General features: G+C 48.2%; 17 non-coding genes across 17 annotated transcripts; all 17 read left to right on the forward strand.

Annotated features, from left to right (window-relative positions):
- The first annotated feature begins 433 nt into the window (after window positions 1-433).
- Window positions 434-505, forward strand: Trnat-cgu (transfer RNA threonine (anticodon CGU)). Its single transcript has one exon. It is a non-coding gene; the product is annotated as a tRNA-Thr (tRNA).
- Window positions 506-823: 318 nt separating this feature from the next.
- Window positions 824-897, forward strand: Trnan-guu (transfer RNA asparagine (anticodon GUU)). The gene has a single exon. It is a non-coding gene; the product is annotated as a tRNA-Asn (tRNA).
- A 689-nt stretch (window positions 898-1,586) lies between these two features.
- Window positions 1,587-1,658, forward strand: Trnat-cgu (transfer RNA threonine (anticodon CGU)). Its single transcript has one exon. It is a non-coding gene; the product is annotated as a tRNA-Thr (tRNA).
- Window positions 1,659-1,976: 318 nt separating this feature from the next.
- Trnan-guu (transfer RNA asparagine (anticodon GUU)) lies at window positions 1,977-2,050 on the forward strand. Its single transcript has one exon. It is a non-coding gene; the product is annotated as a tRNA-Asn (tRNA).
- Window positions 2,051-2,739: 689 nt separating this feature from the next.
- Trnat-cgu (transfer RNA threonine (anticodon CGU)) lies at window positions 2,740-2,811 on the forward strand. Its single transcript has one exon. It is a non-coding gene; the product is annotated as a tRNA-Thr (tRNA).
- A 318-nt stretch (window positions 2,812-3,129) lies between these two features.
- Window positions 3,130-3,203, forward strand: Trnan-guu (transfer RNA asparagine (anticodon GUU)). Its single transcript has one exon. It is a non-coding gene; the product is annotated as a tRNA-Asn (tRNA).
- A 689-nt stretch (window positions 3,204-3,892) lies between these two features.
- Trnam-cau (transfer RNA methionine (anticodon CAU)) lies at window positions 3,893-3,964 on the forward strand. Its single transcript has one exon. It is a non-coding gene; the product is annotated as a tRNA-Met (tRNA).
- Window positions 3,965-4,282: 318 nt separating this feature from the next.
- Trnan-guu (transfer RNA asparagine (anticodon GUU)) lies at window positions 4,283-4,356 on the forward strand. Its single transcript has one exon. It is a non-coding gene; the product is annotated as a tRNA-Asn (tRNA).
- Window positions 4,357-5,045: 689 nt separating this feature from the next.
- On the forward strand, window positions 5,046-5,117 carry Trnat-cgu (transfer RNA threonine (anticodon CGU)). The gene has a single exon. It is a non-coding gene; the product is annotated as a tRNA-Thr (tRNA).
- Window positions 5,118-5,435: 318 nt separating this feature from the next.
- On the forward strand, window positions 5,436-5,509 carry Trnan-guu (transfer RNA asparagine (anticodon GUU)). The gene has a single exon. It is a non-coding gene; the product is annotated as a tRNA-Asn (tRNA).
- Window positions 5,510-6,198: 689 nt separating this feature from the next.
- Trnat-cgu (transfer RNA threonine (anticodon CGU)) lies at window positions 6,199-6,270 on the forward strand. Its single transcript has one exon. It is a non-coding gene; the product is annotated as a tRNA-Thr (tRNA).
- Window positions 6,271-6,588: 318 nt separating this feature from the next.
- On the forward strand, window positions 6,589-6,662 carry Trnan-guu (transfer RNA asparagine (anticodon GUU)). The gene has a single exon. It is a non-coding gene; the product is annotated as a tRNA-Asn (tRNA).
- Window positions 6,663-7,351: 689 nt separating this feature from the next.
- Window positions 7,352-7,423, forward strand: Trnat-cgu (transfer RNA threonine (anticodon CGU)). The gene has a single exon. It is a non-coding gene; the product is annotated as a tRNA-Thr (tRNA).
- Window positions 7,424-7,741: 318 nt separating this feature from the next.
- On the forward strand, window positions 7,742-7,815 carry Trnan-guu (transfer RNA asparagine (anticodon GUU)). The gene has a single exon. It is a non-coding gene; the product is annotated as a tRNA-Asn (tRNA).
- Window positions 7,816-8,504: 689 nt separating this feature from the next.
- Window positions 8,505-8,576, forward strand: Trnam-cau (transfer RNA methionine (anticodon CAU)). The gene has a single exon. It is a non-coding gene; the product is annotated as a tRNA-Met (tRNA).
- A 318-nt stretch (window positions 8,577-8,894) lies between these two features.
- On the forward strand, window positions 8,895-8,968 carry Trnan-guu (transfer RNA asparagine (anticodon GUU)). The gene has a single exon. It is a non-coding gene; the product is annotated as a tRNA-Asn (tRNA).
- Window positions 8,969-15,341: 6,373 nt separating this feature from the next.
- Window positions 15,342-15,415, forward strand: Trnan-guu (transfer RNA asparagine (anticodon GUU)). The gene has a single exon. It is a non-coding gene; the product is annotated as a tRNA-Asn (tRNA).
- The last annotated feature ends 128 nt before the right edge of the window (window positions 15,416-15,543 follow it).

The following is a 15,543-nucleotide window of genomic DNA, read 5'->3' on the forward strand; positions in this document are numbered from 1 at the left end:
CGCGAGTGCCATATGACAGGGCCTGTCTCTCGATGTCGATTTGTATTTTGTGTCTCTTAAGTGTCGGTCTGCAGTAGGCCGCTGTTGGGCGAGCGACGTGCAGTCGCCTTACATGAAGCCCCATGGGCAACGCCAGTGCCACTGTGAACAACAGCAAACTGTAGCCAGAGAGTGGAGCCGAAAGGCGCATTTCGCAGTCGAGCCACGTTATCCCACAAGCTGTGCACTAGGACAAGAAATTGCAGACCGCAAACTTTTGGTGGCCTGACGGTCGTCGCCGATCGTAAGGGCGAAACAGTCGAGAGATTTGGAGAACGGCAATGTGGACACTCCCAGCAGCAGCAGTGCGCCAAATCAATTATCTGGTCGAGGGCTGCAAGATTCAGTGTGATGAAGTGAGAATTCGGGGATAGCTCGCATATTCAAAGCTGCCGCCTTCTTAGCTCAGTGGTAGAGCACTGGTCTCGTAAACCAGGAGTCGTGAGTCCGAAGCTCACAGAAGGCATCCATTTTTATAACTTTCCTGCAACGTGCGGAGCTACCTCGATCAATATCTATCACATGGCAGTACACTGAATGACAGGGATGTTCTGCAGCCTATGACAAGTATTCTACTGGCCTAGGAGGTTTTCTGAATGCATAGGCAGAACAGTGGTTTGTATGCATTTTGTAGTATAATGTCATTCGTTTATGAGCGTCGCTACAGTGTGCATGCACGTTATCCATGTGAAGAGGCATAAGCAGATGCTACCATTCTGCGAGATTCCTGCAGAATGTGTACGAATTGCGTTGATATAGATTGCACAAGTGAGCCAAAGTCGACGCCTCCGTTGCGCAATCGGCTAGCGCGTTCGGCTGTTAACCGAAAGGTTGGTGGTTCGAGCCCACCCGTGGGCGAAATCGTTTTATCCGTCACCGAGGTGAGGACATACATCAACTTTGTTAGAGATACACAGCTAGTGTGGCAATTTGGCTGCGAAGGAGTGATGCCACAGATGCTTATACACATTCAGGCAGGTGGCACAGTAGGTAAAAACATGGCCCTACACAGACGTTCTACTGTTTTCCTATTTATTCACCATGTGTGACACTGCAGTGGAGCGACGCCCACTACAAAAGACGTTTTATTTACATTCAATTTCAGCGTATGCGTCGCGAGTGCCATATGACAGGGCCTGTCTCTCGATGTCGATTTGTATTTTGTGTCTCTTAAGTGTCGGTCTGCAGTAGGCCGCTGTTGGCCGAGCGACGTGCAGTCGCCTTACATGAAGCCCCATGGGCAACGCCAGTGCCACTGTGAACAACAGCAAACTGTAGCCAGAGAGTGGAGCCGAAAGGCGCATTTCGCAGTCGAGCCACGTTATCCCACAAGCTGTGCACTAGGACAAGAAATTGCAGACCGCAAACTTTTGGTGGCCTGACGGTCGTCGCCGATCGTAAGGGCGAAACAGTCGAGAGATTTGGTGAACGGCAATGTGGACACTCCCAGCAGCAGCAGTGCGCCAAATCAATTATCTGGTCGAGGGCTGCAAGATTCAGTGTGATGAAGTGAGAATTCGGGGATAGCTCGCATATTCAAAGCTGCCGCCTTCTTAGCTCAGTGGTAGAGCACTGGTCTCGTAAACCAGGAGTCGTGAGTTCGAACCTCACAGATGGCATCCATTTTTTTAACTTTCCTGCAACGTGCGGAGCTACCTCGAGCAATATCTATCACATGGCAGTACACTGAATGAAAGGGATGTTCTACAACCTATGACAAGTATTCTACTGGCCTAGGAGGTTTTCTGAATGCATAGGCAGAACAGTGGTTTGTATGCATTTTGTAGTATAATGTCATTCGTTTATGAGCGTCGCTACAGTGTGCATGTACGTTAACCATGTGAAGGGGCATAAGCAGATGCTACCATTCTGCGAGATTCCTGCAGAATGTGTACGAATTAAGTTGATATAGATTGCACAAGTGAGCCAAAGTCGACGCCTCCGTTGCGCAATCGGCTAGCGCGTTCGGCTGTTAACCGAAAGGTTGGTGGTTCGAGCCCACCCGGGGGCGAAATCGTTTTATCCGTCACCGAGGTGAGGACATACATCAACTTTGTTAGAGATACACAGCTAGTGTGGCAATTTGGCTGCGAAGGAGTGATGCCACAGATGCTTATACACATTCAGGCAGGTGGCACAGTAGGTAAAAACATGGCCCTACACAGACGTTCTACTGTTTTCCTATTTATTCACCATGTGTGACACTGCAGTGGAGCGACGCCCACTACAAAAGACGTTTTATTTACATTCAATTTCAGCGTATGCGTCGCGAGTGCCATATGACAGGGCCTGTCTCTCGATGTCGATTTGTATTTTGTGTCTCTTAAGTGTCGGTCTGCAGTAGGCCGCTGTTGGCCGAGCGACGTGCAGTCGCCTTACATGAAGCCCCATGGGCAACGCCAGTGCCACTGTGAACAACAGCAAACTGTAGCCAGAGAGTGGAGCCGAAAGGCGCATTTCGCAGTCGAGCCACGTTATCCCACAAGCTGTGCACTAGGACAAGAAATTGCAGACCGCAAACTTTTGGTGGCCTGACGGTCGTCGCCGATCGTAAGGGCGAAACAGTCGAGAGATTTGGTGAACGGCAATGTGGACACTCCCAGCAGCAGCAGTGCGCCAACTCAATTATCTGGTCGAGGGCTGCAAGATTCAGTGTGATGAAGTGAGAATTCGGGGATAGCTCGCATATTCAAAGCTGCCGCCTTCTTAGCTCAGTGGTAGAGCACTGGTCTCGTAAACCAGGAGTCGTGAGTTCGAACCTCACAGAAGGCATCCATTTTTTTAACTTTCCTGCAACGTGCGGAGCTACCTCGAGCAATATCTATCACATGGCAGTACACTGAATGAAAGGGATGTTCTACAACCTATGACAAGTATTCTACTGGCCTAGGAGGTTTTCTGAATGCATAGGCAGAACAGTGGTTTGTATGCATTTTGTAGTATAATGTCATTCGTTTATGAGCGTCGCTACAGTGTGCATGTACGTTAACCATGTGAAGGGGCATAAGCAGATGCTACCATTCTTTGAGATTCCTGCAGAATGTGTACGAATTAAGTTGATATAGATTGCACAAGTGAGCCAAAGTCGACGCCTCCGTGGCGCAATCGGCTAGCGCGTTCAGCTGTTAACCGAAAGGTTGGTGGTTCAAGCCCACCCGGGGGCGAAATCGTTTTATCCGTCACCGAGGTGAGGACATACATCAACTTTGTTAGAGATACACAGCTAGTGTGGCAATTTGGCTGCGAAGGAGTGATGCCACAGATGCTTATACACATTCAGGCAGGTGGCACAGTAGGTAAAAACATGGCCCTACACAGACGTTCTACTGTTTTCCTATTTATTCACCATGTGTGACACTGCAGTGGAGCGACGCCCACTACAAAAGACGTTTTATTTACATTCAATTTCAGCGTATGCGTCGCGAGTGCCATATGACAGGGCCTGTCTCTCGATGTCGATTTGTATTTTGTGTCTCTTAAGTGTCGGTCTGCAGTAGGCCGCTGTTGGCCGAGCGACGTGCAGTCGCCTTACATGAAGCCCCATGGGCAACGCCAGTGCCACTGTGAACAACAGCAAACTGTAGCCAGAGAGTGGAGCCGAAAGGCGCATTTCGCAGTCGAGCCACGTTATCCCACAAGCTGTGCACTAGGACAAGAAATTGCAGACCGCAAACTTTTGGTGGCCTGACGGTCGTCGCCGATCGTAAGGGCGAAACAGTCGAGAGATTTGGAGAACGGCAATGTGGACACTCCCAGCAGCAGCAGTGCGCCAAATCAATTATCTGGTCGAGGGCTGCAAGATTCAGTGTGATGAAGTGAGAATTCGGGGATAGCCCGCAAATTCAAAGCTGCCGCCTTCTTATCTCAGTGGTAGAGCACTGGTCTCATAAACCAGGAGTCGTGAGTTCGAACCTCACATAAGGCATCCATTTTTATAACTTTCCTGCAACGTGCGGAGCTACCTCGAGCAATATCTATCACATGGCAGTACACTGAATGAAAGGGATGTTCTACAACCTATGACAAGTATTCTACTGGCCTAGGAGGTTTTCTGAATGCATAGGCAGAACAGTGGTTTGTACGCATTTTGTAGTATAAAGTCATTCGTTTATGAGCGTCGCTACAGTGTGCATGCACGTTAACCATGTGAAGGGGCATAAGCAGATGCTACCATACTGCGAGATTCCTGCAGAATGTGTACGAATTAAGTTGATATAGATTGCACAAGTGAGCCAAAGTCGACGCCTCCGTGGCGCAATCGGCTAGCGCGTTCGGCTGTTAACCGAAAGGTTGGTGGTTCGAGCCCACCCGGGGGCGAAATCGTTTTATCCGTCACCGAGGTGAGGACATACATCAACTTTGTTAGAGATGCACAGCTAGTGTGGCAATTTGGCTGCGAAGGAGTGATGCCACAGATGCTTATACACATTCAGGCAGGTGGCACAGTAGGTAAAAACATGGCCCTACACAGACGTTCTACTGTTTTCCTATTTATTCACCATGTGTGACACTGCAGTGGAGCGACGCCCACTACAAAAGACGTTTTATTTACATTCAATTTCAGCGTATGTGTCGCGAGTGCCATATGACAGGGCCTGTCTCTCGATGTCGATTTGTATTTTGTGTCTCTTAAGTGTCGGTCTGCAGTAGGCCGCTGTTGGGCGAGCGACGTGCAGTCGCCTTACATGAAGCCCCATGGGCAACGCCAGTGCCACTGTGAACAACAGCAAACTGTAGCCAGAGAGTGGAGCCGAAAGGCGCATTTCGCAGTCGAGCCACGTTATCCCACAAGCTGTGCACTAGGACAAGAAATTGCAGACCGCAAACTTTTGGTGGCCTGACGGTCGTCGCCGATCGTAAGGGCGAAACAGTCGAGAGATTTGGAGAACGGCAATGTGGACACTCCCAGCAGCAGCAGTGCGCCAAATCAATTATCTGGTCGAGGGCTGCAAGATTCAGTGTGATGAAGTGAGAATTCGGGGATAGCTCGCATATTCAAAGCTGCCGCCTTCTTAGCTCAGTGGTAGAGCACTGGTCTCGTAAACCAGGAGTCGTGAGTCCGAAGCTCACAGAAGGCATCCATTTTTATAACTTTCCTGCAACGTGCGGAGCTACCTCGATCAATATCTATCACATGGCAGTACACTGAATGACAGGGATGTTCTACAGCCTATGACAAGTATTCTACTGGCCTAGGAGGTTTTCTGAATGCATAGGCAGAACAGTGGTTTGTATGCATTTTGTAGTATAATGTCATTCGTTTATGAGCGTCGCTACAGTGTGCATGCACGTTATCCATGTGAAGAGGCATAAGCAGATGCTACCATTCTGCGAGATTCCTGCAGAATGTGTACGAATTGCGTTGATATAGATTGCACAAGTGAGCCAAAGTCGACGCCTCCGTTGCGCAATCGGCTAGCGCGTTCGGCTGTTAACCGAAAGGTTGGTGGTTCGAGCCCACCCGTGGGCGAAATCGTTTTATCCGTCACCGAGGTGAGGACATACATCAACTTTGTTAGAGATACACAGCTAGTGTGGCAATTTGGCTGCGAAGGAGTGATGCCACAGATGCTTATACACATTCAGGCAGGTGGCACAGTAGGTAAAAACATGGCCCTACACAGACGTTCTACTGTTTTCCTATTTATTCACCATGTGTGACACTGCAGTGGAGCGACGCCCACTACAAAAGACGTTTTATTTACATTCAATTTCAGCGTATGCGTCGCGAGTGCCATATGACAGGGCCTGTCTCTCGATGTCGATTTGTATTTTGTGTCCCCTAAGTGTCGGTCTGCAGTAGGCCGCTGTTGGCCGAGCGACGTGCAGTCGCCTTACATGAAGCCCCATGGGCAACGCCAGTGCCACTGTGAACAACAGCAAACTGTAGCCAGAGAGTGGAGCCGAAAGGCGCATTTCGCAGTCGAGCCACGTTATCCCACAAGCTGTGCACTAGGACAAGAAATTGCAGACCGCAAACTTTTGGTGGCCTGACGGTCGTCGCCGATCGTAAGGGCGAAACAGTCGAGAGATTTGGTGAACGGCAATGTGGACACTCCCAGCAGCAGCAGTGCGCCAAATCAATTATCTGGTCGAGGGCTGCAAGATTCAGTGTGATGAAGTGAGAATTCGGGGATAGCTCGCATATTCAAAGCTGCCGCCTTCTTAGCTCAGTGGTAGAGCACTGGTCTCGTAAACCAGGAGTCGTGAGTTCGAACCTCACAGATGGCATCCATTTTTTTAACTTTCCTGCAACGTGCGGAGCTACCTCGAGCAATATCTATCACATGGCAGTACACTGAATGAAAGGGATGTTCTACAACCTATGACAAGTATTCTACTGGCCTAGGAGGTTTTCTGAATGCATAGGCAGAACAGTGGTTTGTATGCATTTTGTAGTATAATGTCATTCGTTTATGAGCGTCGCTACAGTGTGCATGTACGTTAACCATGTGAAGGGGCATAAGCAGATGCTACCATTCTGCGAGATTCCTGCAGAATGTGTACGAATTAAGTTGATATAGATTGCACAAGTGAGCCAAAGTCGACGCCTCCGTTGCGCAATCGGCTAGCGCGTTCGGCTGTTAACCGAAAGGTTGGTGGTTCGAGCCCACCCGGGGGCGAAATCGTTTTATCCGTCACCGAGGTGAGGACATACATCAACTTTGTTAGAGATACACAGCTAGTGTGGCAATTTGGCTGCGAAGGAGTGATGCCACAGATGCTTATACACATTCAGGCAGGTGGCACAGTAGGTAAAAACATGGCCCTACACAGACGTTCTACTGTTTTCCTATTTATTCACCATGTGTGACACTGCAGTGGAGCGACGCCCACTACAAAAGACGTTTTATTTACATTCAATTTCAGCGTATGCGTCGCGAGTGCCATATGACAGGGCCTGTCTCTCGATGTCGATTTGTATTTTGTGTCTCTTAAGTGTCGGTCTGCAGTAGGCCGCTGTTGGCCGAGCGACGTGCAGTCGCCTTACATGAAGCCCCATGGGCAACGCCAGTGCCACTGTGAACAACAGCAAACTGTAGCCAGAGAGTGGAGCCGAAAGGCGCATTTCGCAGTCGAGCCACGTTATCCCACAAGCTGTGCACTAGGACAAGAAATTGCAGACCGCAAACTTTTGGTGGCCTGACGGTCGTCGCCGATCGTAAGGGCGAAACAGTCGAGAGATTTGGTGAACGGCAATGTGGACACTCCCAGCAGCAGCAGTGCGCCAACTCAATTATCTGGTCGAGGGCTGCAAGATTCAGTGTGATGAAGTGAGAATTCGGGGATAGCTCGCATATTCAAAGCTGCCGCCTTCTTAGCTCAGTGGTAGAGCACTGGTCTCGTAAACCAGGAGTCGTGAGTTCGAACCTCACAGAAGGCATCCATTTTTTTAACTTTCCTGCAACGTGCGGAGCTACCTCGAGCAATATCTATCACATGGCAGTACACTGAATGAAAGGGATGTTCTACAACCTATGACAAGTATTCTACTGGCCTAGGAGGTTTTCTGAATGCATAGGCAGAACAGTGGTTTGTATGCATTTTGTAGTATAATGTCATTCGTTTATGAGCGTCGCTACAGTGTGCATGTACGTTAACCATGTGAAGGGGCATAAGCAGATGCTACCATTCTTTGAGATTCCTGCAGAATGTGTACGAATTAAGTTGATATAGATTGCACAAGTGAGCCAAAGTCGACGCCTCCGTGGCGCAATCGGCTAGCGCGTTCAGCTGTTAACCGAAAGGTTGGTGGTTCAAGCCCACCCGGGGGCGAAATCGTTTTATCCGTCACCGAGGTGAGGACATACATCAACTTTGTTAGAGATACACAGCTAGTGTGGCAATTTGGCTGCGAAGGAGTGATGCCACAGATGCTTATACACATTCAGGCAGGTGGCACAGTAGGTAAAAACATGGCCCTACACAGACGTTCTACTGTTTTCCTATTTATTCACCATGTGTGACACTGCAGTGGAGCGACGCCCACTACAAAAGACGTTTTATTTACATTCAATTTCAGCGTATGCGTCGCGAGTGCCATATGACAGGGCCTGTCTCTCGATGTCGATTTGTATTTTGTGTCTCTTAAGTGTCGGTCTGCAGTAGGCCGCTGTTGGCCGAGCGACGTGCAGTCGCCTTACATGAAGCCCCATGGGCAACGCCAGTGCCACTGTGAACAACAGCAAACTGTAGCCAGAGAGTGGAGCCGAAAGGCGCATTTCGCAGTCGAGCCACGTTATCCCACAAGCTGTGCACTAGGACAAGAAATTGCAGACCGCAAACTTTTGGTGGCCTGACGGTCGTCGCCGATCGTAAGGGCGAAACAGTCGAGAGATTTGGAGAACGGCAATGTGGACACTCCCAGCAGCAGCAGTGCGCCAAATCAATTATCTGGTCGAGGGCTGCAAGATTCAGTGTGATGAAGTGAGAATTCGGGGATAGCCCGCAAATTCAAAGCTGCCGCCTTCTTATCTCAGTGGTAGAGCACTGGTCTCATAAACCAGGAGTCGTGAGTTCGAACCTCACATAAGGCATCCATTTTTATAACTTTCCTGCAACGTGCGGAGCTACCTCGAGCAATATCTATCACATGGCAGTACACTGAATGAAAGGGATGTTCTACAACCTATGACAAGTATTCTACTGGCCTAGGAGGTTTTCTGAATGCATAGGCAGAACAGTGGTTTGTACGCATTTTGTAGTATAAAGTCATTCGTTTATGAGCGTCGCTACAGTGTGCATGCACGTTAACCATGTGAAGGGGCATAAGCAGATGCTACCATACTGCGAGATTCCTGCAGAATGTGTACGAATTAAGTTGATATAGATTGCACAAGTGAGCCAAAGTCGACGCCTCCGTGGCGCAATCGGCTAGCGCGTTCGGCTGTTAACCGAAAGGTTGGTGGTTCGAGCCCACCCGGGGGCGAAATCGTTTTATCCGTCACCGAGGTGAGGACATACATCAACTTTGTTAGAGATGCACAGCTAGTGTGGCAATTTGGCTGCGAAGGAGTGATGCCACAGATGCTTATACACATTCAGGCAGGTGGCACAGTAGGTAAAAACATGGCCCTACACAGACGTTCTACTGTTTTCCTATTTATTCACCATGTGTGACACTGCAGTGGAGCGACGCCCACTACAAAAGACGTTTTATTTACATTCAATTTCAGCGTATGTGTCGCGAGTGCCATATGACAGGGCCTGTCTCTCGATGTCGATTTGTATTTTGTGTCTCTTAAGTGTCGGTCTGCAGTAGGCCGCTGTTGGGCGAGCGACGTGCAGTCGCCTTACATGAAGCCCCATGGGCAACGCCAGTGCCACTGTGAACAACAGCAAACTGTAGCCAGAGAGTGGAGCCGAAAGGCGCATTTCGCAGTCGAGCCACGTTATCCCACAAGCTGTGCACTAGGACAAGAAATTGCAGACCGCAAACTTTTGGTGGCCTGACGGTCGTCGCCGATCGTAAGGGCGAAACAGTCGAGAGATTTGGAGAACGGCAATGTGGACACTCCCAGCAGCAGCAGTGCGCCAAATCAATTATCTGGTCGAGGGCTGCAAGATTCAGTGTGATGAAGTGAGAATTCGGGGATAGCTCGCATATTCAAAGCTGCCGCCTTCTTAGCTCAGTGGTCAGTCTGCCTGCAGCGGCGGTGGCGAGCGGTTCGTCGTGCTGTGCTTCGCTCTGCGGCTGGCTTTGTTTACATCCGCTGTGTAAGTCTGTGCGTTTTCGCCGGCGCTTCGCAGTAGTTAGATATTCTGTCAACGTTCGAAAATGCAGTAATGGCTCAACTTAGTAGAAAGGACACTCTGAAATTTACCTTTGATCGACGTTTTGCTCGACCTAAATCTTTCGAAATTGAGGATTGGTTAGAGGAAGTTGTTCAAGTTCCGTTTGAAGATACTGTTGGTTTTCACTTGTCAATTGTGAGTAGTGTGATGTACTTGAAGCTGAAAAACCCTGAGTTATGCGAACGAGTTGTCAATAATACCGGTGGTAAGCTTAAGTTTAAACACAGTGATGGAAATATTGGCGAAGTTACTGTCGATCATGTGGGACTTGGTATTCGAACAATTCGAATTTTTGAGCTACCCTTTGAAGTTCCTACAGATGCGATCAATCTTGTTATTGCACCCTTTGGGAAGGTCCTCAGTAATTTTGCAGAAAAATGGTCCGGTGCTCACAAATATCCGGTTTTGAACGGTGTCAGGCAGTTGAAGGTGGACTTATTACGACATATTCCGTCTTACATTAACGTTTGCGGTTATCGAGGTATCGTCATTTATGATGGTCAACCACGAACGTGTGCAGCTTGCAATTCTCCAGGTCATATTCGTTCTGAATGTATTCAAAGACGTGTTGTGCAGCTGCCGACAGGTGAACCGGTGAAGTCCGCGGAGATGACTATTTTGTCCACCACTTACGCTTCGGTGGCTCGCGACCAACCGACCGACCAACTGCCCATGGATACCGAAGTAGACATTCGCCCCCAACCAACCCTTCCTCCAACGGCCGAGCAACTTGTTGACATTTCTGAGCGACAAGAGCAACACCTGAGTGTGAGTGACGTGGTTGATTCCGTAGCGCAGTCCCCGACTCTGTCAACAGAACAAAATTCCACCTCCTCAGAGACGCAGGTCAGGACTGTGACTGCTGAATGTCGTTCCCCACAACCCCACCATGAAATCTCGGATTCCGATGAGCGTTGTCCACCTGCTAAATCCCCGCGGAAGAACAAGAAACGCAGAATCGCCCGCCAGGGTGCGGAAGAGGCGGCGGCGTCGTTGCGGGGAAAGGTGCAGCAAATCATGGACAAAGTCAGTGCAAAATCACCAGAATCCTCCCGACAACAGGCGCTAACTTCTGCACACCTGCGGGATGAAGATCGTGCAATCACGCTAACTGAGCCCTCTCGCGATGCTACCGGCCAGGTGTCTCCCATGTGCAGTGACGATGTTGATCATTGTTTAAAAGAACAACGACAACATCATCCTCTTGCGTCCAAGAACCCCAGCACTATAGACTGGGCGGCGGAACCAGAGGTCGAACACATGGACGCTGATGCAACTGATATTCCAGTCACTTCCCGATTTCCCGAACAGCCTTCTACGGCAGTAGAACCGGCACATGATGATAAGTTACTGGATCCACGGCAGGCAAACAAAGAAGAGGACTCTGACTTCTTTTAAAACGGCGCCGATTCCTTCTTACTCTCGTAAGAGCGTGAATGACTGATCAGCAGGCGTATAAAATTGGTACATTAAATATAAATAAAATCCGCAGTTCCCTCAAACTCGACAACATCGTAGACCTCTTATACGCCGCCGACATTGATATCCTCTTGCTTCAGGAGGTCGCCGACATTGCTTTGAACCACATTCCCGGTTATAATGTGACGGCCAATCCGGGACACGGTTCCGATTTAGGCACCGCTATTCTCACGAAAGAAGGAATTATCGTCCAGAATGTAGAACGACTCATAAGTTGTAGGGGAATTGGCGTGACTATCAATAATGTTAGACTCCTAAATCTGTATGCACCATCCGGCTCAACTAATAGGCGACGCCGAGCGGACTTTTTCAAGGAAGAAATACTTCCGCTTTTTGCAACACAATATGACCACCTAATATTGGCGGGAGATTTTAACTGTGTACTTAACGCCAAAGATCAGACGCCGCATTTCAATAAATCGATTGAATTAGAACAGATCGTCAAGGATTTACGTTTAGTCGATACGTGGGAGCACAAGTTTGGTACAACACCTGGTTTTACTCACGTCACGAATCATTCAGCGAGTAGATTGGACCGCATTTACGTATCGGACACTCTCAGACAGCGAATTTTACAAACTGAGGTCTGGCCAACCAGTTTCTCCGACCATGCGGCTTATATTTGCACGCTGAATTTGGGGAAACAGGAAACCTACCGAGGCAAAGGACTATGGAAACTAAATGTTGCACATTTAGACGATCCTGAATGCAGAGAAGCCTTCACTCGAGCGTGGAATGAAAGTGAAGCCAAATTCAGTACGTACGGCTCGGCATTGCAATGGTGGCTCGAATGCGCTAAACCGAAAATTCGTAAATCCATGATACAATATTCCCGGAATAAGAACTGGTGGTTTAAGAGAACGATGGAGTTTTATTATCAATGTCTTCGAGACTTATATACTCTTGATGCCACTGTGATTGACAACTACCCCCGCATTAAAAGACTGCAAGCAAAAATATTACTTTTGAAACGAAAACAGATGGAAGGTTACAAAATTAGAGGTCGGGTTTCGACTATGGCAAAAGGCGAACAGCCATCCATTTATCACCTGATACGTGAAACTAAACGAGCACGGACAAAGATCTTAACTGAACTACAATCCGAAGACGGCACGATTCTAACTCGGCAACACGATATCAGAGACGCCGTTCAAACTTATTACACTGACTTGATGTCCAATAAACCTACCGACGACGAAGCCCTTGCAGAGTTCCGGAGCAGCTTAACGCACAGGCTTCGCCCTGCGGATGTAGCCGAACTCGTCACCGATGTAACGGAAGATGAACTGGAAGATGTGGTGTTCCACAGTCCAAAAAACAAATCTCCCGGATGTGACGGTCTCCCGGTGGAACTTTATCAAGTCTTCTGGCCACAACTGAAGACAAAGCTGACGGTGCTCTGCAACGAACTTCTCCAACCGGACATGCCCATTCCTCCGCCATTCAGTGAAGGACTTGTGGTCTTACTCCCGAAACGGACGAGCAATAACACCGTCGCAACTTTGCGACCCATTACGTTGCTCAACAGCGACTACAAAATTTTTGCTCGCATTCTCGCAACGAGAATGAAAACTGTGATGCATACCGTCATTGGATCACATCAAACGAGTGTTGGAAAGGACAGAGCTATATATCAGACATTATCAGACTATCGAGATGTGATTTCTGTTGCGGACGCTTGCAAAATCCGATGTGCTATCGTAACTTTAGACTTCGCACAGGCTTTCGACAGAGTGAACCATCCTTACCTTTTCCAGATAATGCAGACTCTGGGTTTTCCTCCGCAGTTCATCAGCATCATACAGAAATTGTTACGGAATAGTACATCCAAACTTGTCGTTAACGGTCAGCCAAGTCGCGCCGTCCCGATAAACAGTTCTGTTAGGCAGGGCTGCCCTATGTCGATGGCGCTGTTTGCCATTGCGATCGAACCGCTGCTAGTCACCTTGACGGAACGTTTACAAGGACTCCACATACACGGGCAGAAGATAGTGTGCCGAGCTTACGCTGATGATGTTACCTTCCTAGCTATGAATGTCAATGAGGTCGAGAGGGGTCTCCTGATCATCTCACAATATGAAAAGGCATCTGGTGCGAAACTGCATTGGACGAAATCAGGGATCATGAACGTTGGGCAAGGCATAGGCGCGATCGGTCATGGCCAGCTTAAAGAGATCACTAGGATGACGTGTCTCGGTGTCGATTTTCGGAACACCATCCGCCACACCATTGCCGCCAATTATAAGCAATTGCTCAACAAAATTCGTGCTTGTGCGAAGTTACATAGCGTCAGGAAATTGGACGAGCTTCAAAAGGTTGAATTGGCCAATATTTATATCACTGCCAAAATCAATTATGTGGCTCAAGTTTTGCCCATCCCCACCGATATAGCCAAATGCATGCTGTCCGCGCTTGGACACTTTGTATGTCGTGGCCAGATCTTTAAAGTTCGATATGACACCTTGACACTCCCAACGCGAGATGGCGGACTCAGTCTCACCGATGTACACAAAAAAGCGAAAGCTCTTTATTTCTGCAAAACTTACAAGCTATGGAAACAGTCACCGACCAGTCTGACCGCTCTTGTCCTGAATGAAATCGCACCGACTGATCTTCAACCGCCAATTGATGTGCACCATATACCGACTGCGCTCTACCACTTCAAGAGTTTTCTCTTAGAGTATAGTTATGTCCATACAACAGTCTCTGAAAAGAATTTGACGACAGTTAAGGCAATCTACAACTCCTTTGTGGCAACTAAATCACGGAATGTTATCGAACAAAAATTTCCAAACTACAACTGGGACGCGACGTGGCAAAACATCCACAGCCCCTACTTACCTTCGCAAGTAAAGGCGACGTGGTACGCTGCCGTCAATAGAAAAATCCCGACGCAGTCCAGGCTTCATGCAATTCATTTGCAGGACTCGCCAATGTGTGTCACGTGTAATCTCATAGACAGCGAAGAACACCGTTTCGTCTGTGGTACCACGAAAGATATATGGGGTTACGCCCGACAGAAACTGTCGAGCATCAAGAGGACCTCACCATCTGCGATAACGCCAGCTGACTTTCTCAACCCTGAAGCAATCCCATTTCCCAGGACAAAGCGGAATGCTGTCAACTGGATAATAGGTCACACAGTGCACTATATTTTTAGTACTGGCGATAAGAACAAAGACGATTTCGTTCTATACCTGACCCTGCAGCACAGCATGATCGCACGCGAACGTAACTACAAGGCGACCTTTGCCAACTTTTTAAGCAAGACCATTGTGTGATATGCGATTCGACACTCGACCCGTCAGTCTTGCCATGACGGGGAACGTAATATTTAACGAACGCCCGAAACTATACCACGAGACATGAATGCATGTTTAACCTTCTTTCGAAGTAAGGCGAAACCGACTATTCGCTACATCATTGAGGAGCAGCAGAGGACAATAACAGACGAAAGATGTGAAGACAACACTAGAGAAAAAAACAAACACTTTTCGTTTTCTTATATTTTGCACCAACAAAGGAGAAGATTCCTTTTTAATCACTTATTTCTTATTTATTTATTTATTAATCCTAACCAGAAAAGGTACTTTAGTTCGACACTGCTTAACAAAAAAAAAAAAAGAAAAAAAAAAAAAAAAAAAAAAAAAAAGTGGTAGAGCACTGGTCTCGTAAACCAGGAGTCGTGAGTCCGAAGCTCACAGAAGGCATCCATTTTTATAACTTTCCTGCAACGTGCGGAGCTACCTCGATCAATATCTATCACATGGCAGTACACTGAATGACAGGGATGTTCTACAGCCTATGACAAGTATTCTACTGGCCTAGGAGGTTTTCTGAATGCATAGGCAGAACAGTGGTTTGTATGCATTTTGTAGTATAATGTCATTCGTTTATGAGCGTCGCTACAGTGTGCATGCACGTTATCCATGTGAAGAGGCATAAGCAGATGCTACCATTCTGCGAGATTCCTGCAGAATGTGTACGAATTGCGTTGATATAGATTGCACAAGTGAGCCAAAGTCGACGCCTCCGTTGCGCAATCGGCTAGCGCGTTCGGCTGTTAACCGAAAGGTTGGTGGTTCGAGCCCACCCGTGGGCGAAATCGTTTTATCCGTCACCGAGGTGAGGACATACATCAACTTTGTTAGAGATACACAGCTAGTGTGGCAATTTGGCTGCGAAGGAGTGATGCCACAGATGCTTATACACATTCAGGCAGGTGGCACA

Source organism: Schistocerca gregaria, chromosome 5 (assembly GCF_023897955.1).
Source record: "Schistocerca gregaria isolate iqSchGreg1 chromosome 5, iqSchGreg1.2, whole genome shotgun sequence".
NCBI lineage: Eukaryota > Metazoa > Arthropoda > Insecta > Orthoptera > Acrididae > Schistocerca > Schistocerca gregaria.